The 6000-nt window shown below is 34.5% G+C and overlaps 2 long non-coding RNA genes across 7 annotated transcripts in view; one reads left to right on the forward strand and one right to left on the reverse strand.

Moving 5' to 3' along the window:
* The window catches only part of LOC109848452, an 88628-nt gene extending 85931 nt beyond the window's left edge, over window positions 1-2697 (reverse strand). For 2 of the 6 annotated variants that reach the window (XR_002248795.1, XR_002248798.1), the window contains exons 1-2: window positions 2344-2693; window positions 2036-2260 (exon numbers count right to left, since the gene is read on the reverse strand). This is a non-coding gene — a long non-coding RNA (uncharacterized LOC109848452). Of the gene's footprint in view, window positions 1-2035; window positions 2261-2343 lie in introns of all 6 variants that reach the window. The other 4 variants (XR_002248800.1, XR_002248796.1, XR_002248797.1 and 1 more) reach the window with 3 other exon arrangements.
* On the forward strand, window positions 4381-5458 carry LOC109849143. The gene is made up of 2 exons (XR_002249011.1): window positions 4381-4701; window positions 4791-5458. It is a non-coding gene; the product is annotated as an uncharacterized LOC109849143 (long non-coding RNA).

Genomic DNA, 6000 nt, shown 5'->3' on the forward strand with positions numbered 1-6000 from the left:
AGCTCAAATGCAGCTCCAAAAGTTGCAAACGCAGCTTAAATCGCCACTGGACGCAGCTCTATTCGCTGCCCGACGCAGCTCAACATCGCTGCCCGACGCAGCTCAACATCACTGCCCGACGCAGCTCAACATCGCTGCACAACGCAGCTCAACATCTCGCTGCCCGACGCAGCTCTATAATCGCTGCCAGACGCAGCTCTAATCGCTGCCAAACGTAGCTCAAATCGCTGCCAAACGCAGCTCTAATCGCCGCCAAACGCAGCTTCCAACAAGATGCCAACGTAGCTTCCAGACACTGCGTTTGAACGCAGAATTCACACCAGAACGCGGATTTTGTGTTTGACTCGTTCAAACACGAGCTGAACGGTTCCAAAACCGTTTTCCACGATCTGAGGGGATCACAACTCCACTCAGGAGTGATTTAAGGGGCGGTTACATCGCATTAGCCCCACTTAGGAGCGAATTAAGGAGGTGGTTACACCCCTTAATCTCCTATAAATAACTAAGAAATCAACTTAGTTCAGGGGGGGATCTTTCGGGGGGCGGTCTGTTGGAACTCCTTGGCAGCGAAAATAGGATCCTTCATCCTTCGGTTAGAGCTTGGGAGATCTGCAACAAGATCTTCTTCATCCTTGACTTATAACCGACTTTCGGTTAAATCAACTCTTTCATAGAGTTTCAAACTCGTTCAGAGTTCTCCACAACGTCTCGGATCGTCAACGAGAAGCAAACTCGACGCGAGCATTCGAGGGAGGCATCTCATCGCCACCGTGAAGAACCCAGAATTAAATAAAGGGGAGAATCCAGATCATTCTCCTCTCTTTTGTAATCAGGAAATCCAATTGTAATCGAGATTAAAGGAATACAAATCAAATTTTCCTTTATTGTCTTTTTATTGTAAATTTTCCCACAAACAAACCCAAACTCAAATTCCGAGAAAATATCGAAGAGAAAAAAAAACCCCAGGTATGACAGAAAAAGTGAAAATTCAAAGGGCTACGCTATGAACAACGTGCAAACTCAAAACCATGGCCAGATCCAGCAATCAAAATAACTGCAAAAATTGGAACGAACACTGCACAAAACTGGTTCTAGAAATTCGAACAACCTGACAGGATCCAGAATTGTGAACTTATCAAACAGATTAACAGAAAACTCAATGATCCAAAAGTTGAGTGGACGATCGAATAAAGAGAGGAGTTAGATCAAACCATTAGGACCAGCGATAAGCCTCTTGGCCTTGTACGAATTCTCGAGCTTGGATCCAAGGCTAGAATCTCCAGTGACACTATTTGATTCCGCGAAAAGGAAAAGCGAAGAGAGAAAAACCTAGGTCGTCAAAGAAGAGAAAGAAACACAGCGAAATCTAGAAATCAATGAAATCAGCAAAAAAAAAGAACAAAAACTGAACAAATTCGATTCCAGAAATTTCAAGAGCGCAACCAAATCCACATTGCAAAAAAAAAGAACAAAAACTGAACAAATTCGATTCCAGAAATTTCAAGAGCGCAACCAAATCCACATTTGCGATCTTAACAATCAGAGAAACTCTCGAACTCGAACCAAAGGCTCGAGACTCCAATTACGACATCGAACACAAAGGGGAAATAAACCTATGTCTAACAACAGAAAGAAAAATTAAGACAAAACCACAATGAAAACCAAAATTCGAAAAAAAAATTAAGAAATGTGCAAAATTTTGTGAAAAAACGCAGAAAATCGGTTCAAGAAACTAGACGATCGCCTAATTAAATCGAAACTCTCGAACTCGAACCAAAGGCTCGAGACTCCAATCACGCTCATCGAACAGAAACAAAAACCTAAGTCTAAAAGCAGAAAGAAAATTGAGACAAAAACCACAACGAAATCAAAAAATCAACAAAAAAAATCTGCAAAAATCGGTTAAAATGCACGAAATGGATTCCAGACCTTACACACTTGCGATCTCATCGATCAGATGCACAAGAAAAAGAACGATCGTCAAATTAGAGAAGAGAGAGAAGAGAGAGAGAGAGAGAGAAGAGTGAGATCAAACCACAAGTATCGCCGATGAGATTCTTGGCGTCCTACGACATTCTCGAACTCGAATCAGAGGCTGGAACTCAGATCGCCATCTTCGAATGTGAGAAACCTAGATCTGAGAAGAGAGAAAAGAGGAGAGAAATTTAAATAGAAAAGCGCTCGATTTCTGATCCTCGACTCATCTATTTATAGCTTCTCTTCTTCTGTAGGAAGCTTCACCCAAAAAATAGCCGTTCGTCTGAAAAATATCTAATTAGTATCATACCATCATACCATCAATTAATCAATTAATTTATTAATTTATAAAAATTATGACTTAACTGCAGTGGTACTATAATGTTCTCTGCTCCGTGATTGGCGAACGCGAAAAGTGGTAGGACATGTAAATTTACTTTAAGTTAGGTGGTTAATATAAAGATGAGAGGGCGTGAGAAATGAGAATGCATTCCCTAGTTAGGGAGGGTTATTGATTGGTGTAATTTGGGGAATAATGCGATAATTTTTCGAACATCACTTTTTGGTGTTATTCATTGGGGTAATTGGAATTGGAGTCAACTTTGTGGTGTTATTGGGTTGTTGGGATAATTGAGAGATAAACACTCCACTTTTCCCTAAATTACACCAACTATATAAAGATCTCCTCCACCCCTTCCTCGTAATTACCCCAAATTTACCTCATCCTCCATATTAGAATAATGTTGTTCCACTTTGAAGGCAATTGGGATAATTTTAAAATATTTTTGTATTACTTAACTAATACATACTAATTATATTATAAATATATGATATGATATATATAATATTTTAATAACATATATTAATAGTATTATGTAATATGTTATTATATAATATTAATTAGTAATTATAGTATAACGTATTTATTATAATATTATATAATATTTTTAATATAATATATTATTATATAAATTTTCTGATCCTCTACTCATCTATTTATAGCTTCTCTTCTTTCTGTAGGAGCCTTCACCCAAAAAATAAGTCCGTTCGTCTGAAAAATATTCTTAATTAGTTATATACCATCATACCATCAATTAATCAATTAATTTATTAATTTATAAAAATTAATGACTTAACTGCAGTGGTCTATAATGTCTCTGCTCGTTAATGGCAGCAACGCGAAAAGTTGCGTAGCGACATGCTAAATTTTACTTTAAGTTAGTGCTGGTTAATATAAAGATGAGAGGCGCATGAGAATGAGAATGCGATTCCCTAGTTAGGAGGGTTATTGAATTTGTTGTAAATGGGGAATAATGCCGATTAATTTTTTCGAACATCACTTCTTTTGGTGTAATTCATTGGGACGTAATTGGAATGGCCAAGCCACACACCGTCAACTTTGTGGCGCGGTGCTTATTGGTTCATCTCCAGTTGTATGGGATAACTTGAGCAAGATAAACACTCACACTTTTCCTAAAAATTACACCAACTATATAAAGATCTCCTCCACCCCTTTCTCGTAATTACCCCAAATTTACCTCATCCTCCATATTAGAATAATGCTTGTTCCACTTTTGAAGGCAATTGGCGCGATAATTTTAAATAATTTTTTGTATTACTTAACTAATTACATTCTAACTTATATTTAACATATATGCATCTATATATATATTAATATTTTAATAACATATATTAATTAGTATTATGCCTAATATGTTATTATATAATATTAATTAGTAATTATAATATAACGTTATTTATTATAATAGTTATATAATATTTTTAATATAATATATTATTATATAATATATATTATTTATTAATTTATAAAATATTATCTATAGTTATTATATATATGACCATACTAGTTATAATATAATATAATAATTACTAATATTAATAACAATATTTATATATAATATTAATATAATACTATAGTTTGAAATTAATATAATATATTATACTATAACATGATACCTATTAATATATATTATTGTAATTATTCATGTTATATATATATATATATATATATATATATATATATAATTTTAATTTTAATATAATATTTTTAAAAAATATTACATTGAATAAAGTAAAAAATATTATAAATATTATTATAAAGTACATTATATCCTATGATACTATATTATAATATATTAAATTAAATAATATATTATTAAAATATTATATTAAATATATTATTCATATATTATATTAATTATTATATAATGTAGCATACTAATATAATGTTAATTATTAATTATTGTATAACATATTATATTTTTGTATAAATAAAATAATATATTATATCTACTTCTTCTTAACTAAAGGAGAACAATCAAAAAGGTTAAATGAACAGTAACATAAGGTTGGGCCAATCATAATTTTTCTCCTAATACCGCCCCTACGTTCTCCACAAACTGCTGTAGTTGTCGTTATCCCCTAATACCGCCCCACGTTCTCCACAAACTCCAGCAGTTGACGTTATCTGAATTTGTTTCCAGATTTGTATAAACCCTGCTCGCCTTTCCTCTACAAATTCATTCCACCACTCACTCAAACCCTTATTAATCTCTTCTCCTCTTTCTCTCTCATCACTCTCTATGATCTCTGATGGCGGCGACGAACATAGGGATGATGGATAGCGCTTACTTCGTCGACCGAAACGAGATCCTCGCCTGGATCAACTCGACGCTCCATCTCAACCTCTCCAAAGTTGAAAAGGTACGAACCTTTTAACTCAATTTCATCGAATTTTTGACTGATTTGGTTATTGATTTGGTCTTTGATCGACTCCGATCAAGAAATCTCAGGTGGCGTCTGGAGCGGTCCACTGCAGCTTACAATTTGGTCTCAATTCCAATATTTAGAGATTTGAGATGGAAGATCACAACTTTCTGCATTGAATCTATCAGAACTGGAATATTCACTCTTAAATCGATCAATAATAACATATAGATATATTTTGCCCCAAAAAAGTTGCAAATTTTAGAGTACCTTGCCACCGAAGAGGAAGAATTGGGCGAGGGCGACGCTGCCGACGCCACCCCAGATCACCATCGTCGATGTCAGCAGTGACCAATTTTTGTGACATAAAAGAGAGCATAGGATGCGTTTATGCATATATGCCCCTTACATCATCACTATTTGTGACAATATCCTTTACACTTACTATTTGCAAAACTACTTTATGCGGTTCACCCTGGGATGGTGCCGATGCACAAGGTTAATTTTGATGCCGAGTTCGAGTATGATATGACACATAATTATAAGGTTCTTCAGGATGTCTTCAACAAGTTCAAGATCAATAAGGTTTTGGCTCTTCGATCTCTATATTTTTTGTTGTTTGATTGGTGATATTGTTGATTTTTTTTCGTCTGTTGTTGGTAGATGCGGTAGGATTTTAGGTTGTCATTGTGTTGGATTAACCAAAAAAAGGGTGGTGGATTTTGCAGCGATTTGATTTCTATCTGCTTATCAATTATTTTGTTACTTTGGTCCTTTAAAATTTTGAGTATTAGTTAATATATATATTTGCAACAAAAGCACGTGTAAAGTTTTGACCTTTATTTAAAAATCTATTTATCAAGGTTGTATAGTATTATTGTAGGTGACTGATCTGTGTGTGGTTTGGTTGAAATTTATTTTAAGCAAACTTCTTTTGCATCGAGGCCGCGGCCGAGGTTGGATAGGTTGAGTTTAAAAGCGGTTCAATGAACATTACACTTATAGAAAATATACTTTCATGTAGAAATAGAATAGGTTGAGTTTAAAAGCGGTTCAATGAACATTACACTTATAGAAAATATACTTTCATGTAGAAATAGAGCAACGATACGAGCTCTATGTCTTGCTGAACATTACACTTATAGAAAATATACTTTCATGTAGAAATAGAGCAACGATACGAGCTCTATGTCTTGCACAATTCTTTTGGTCAATTGAAATAGTTTGACCGGAAACGAGGCTAAACATGTATGCCATCAAGAACACCCCGCAATCCAAGCTACTACAAGTTTAATG

Source organism: Asparagus officinalis, chromosome 7, assembly GCF_001876935.1.
Source record: "Asparagus officinalis chromosome 7, Aspof.V1, whole genome shotgun sequence".
Classification (NCBI taxonomy): Eukaryota; Viridiplantae; Streptophyta; class Magnoliopsida; order Asparagales; family Asparagaceae; genus Asparagus; species Asparagus officinalis.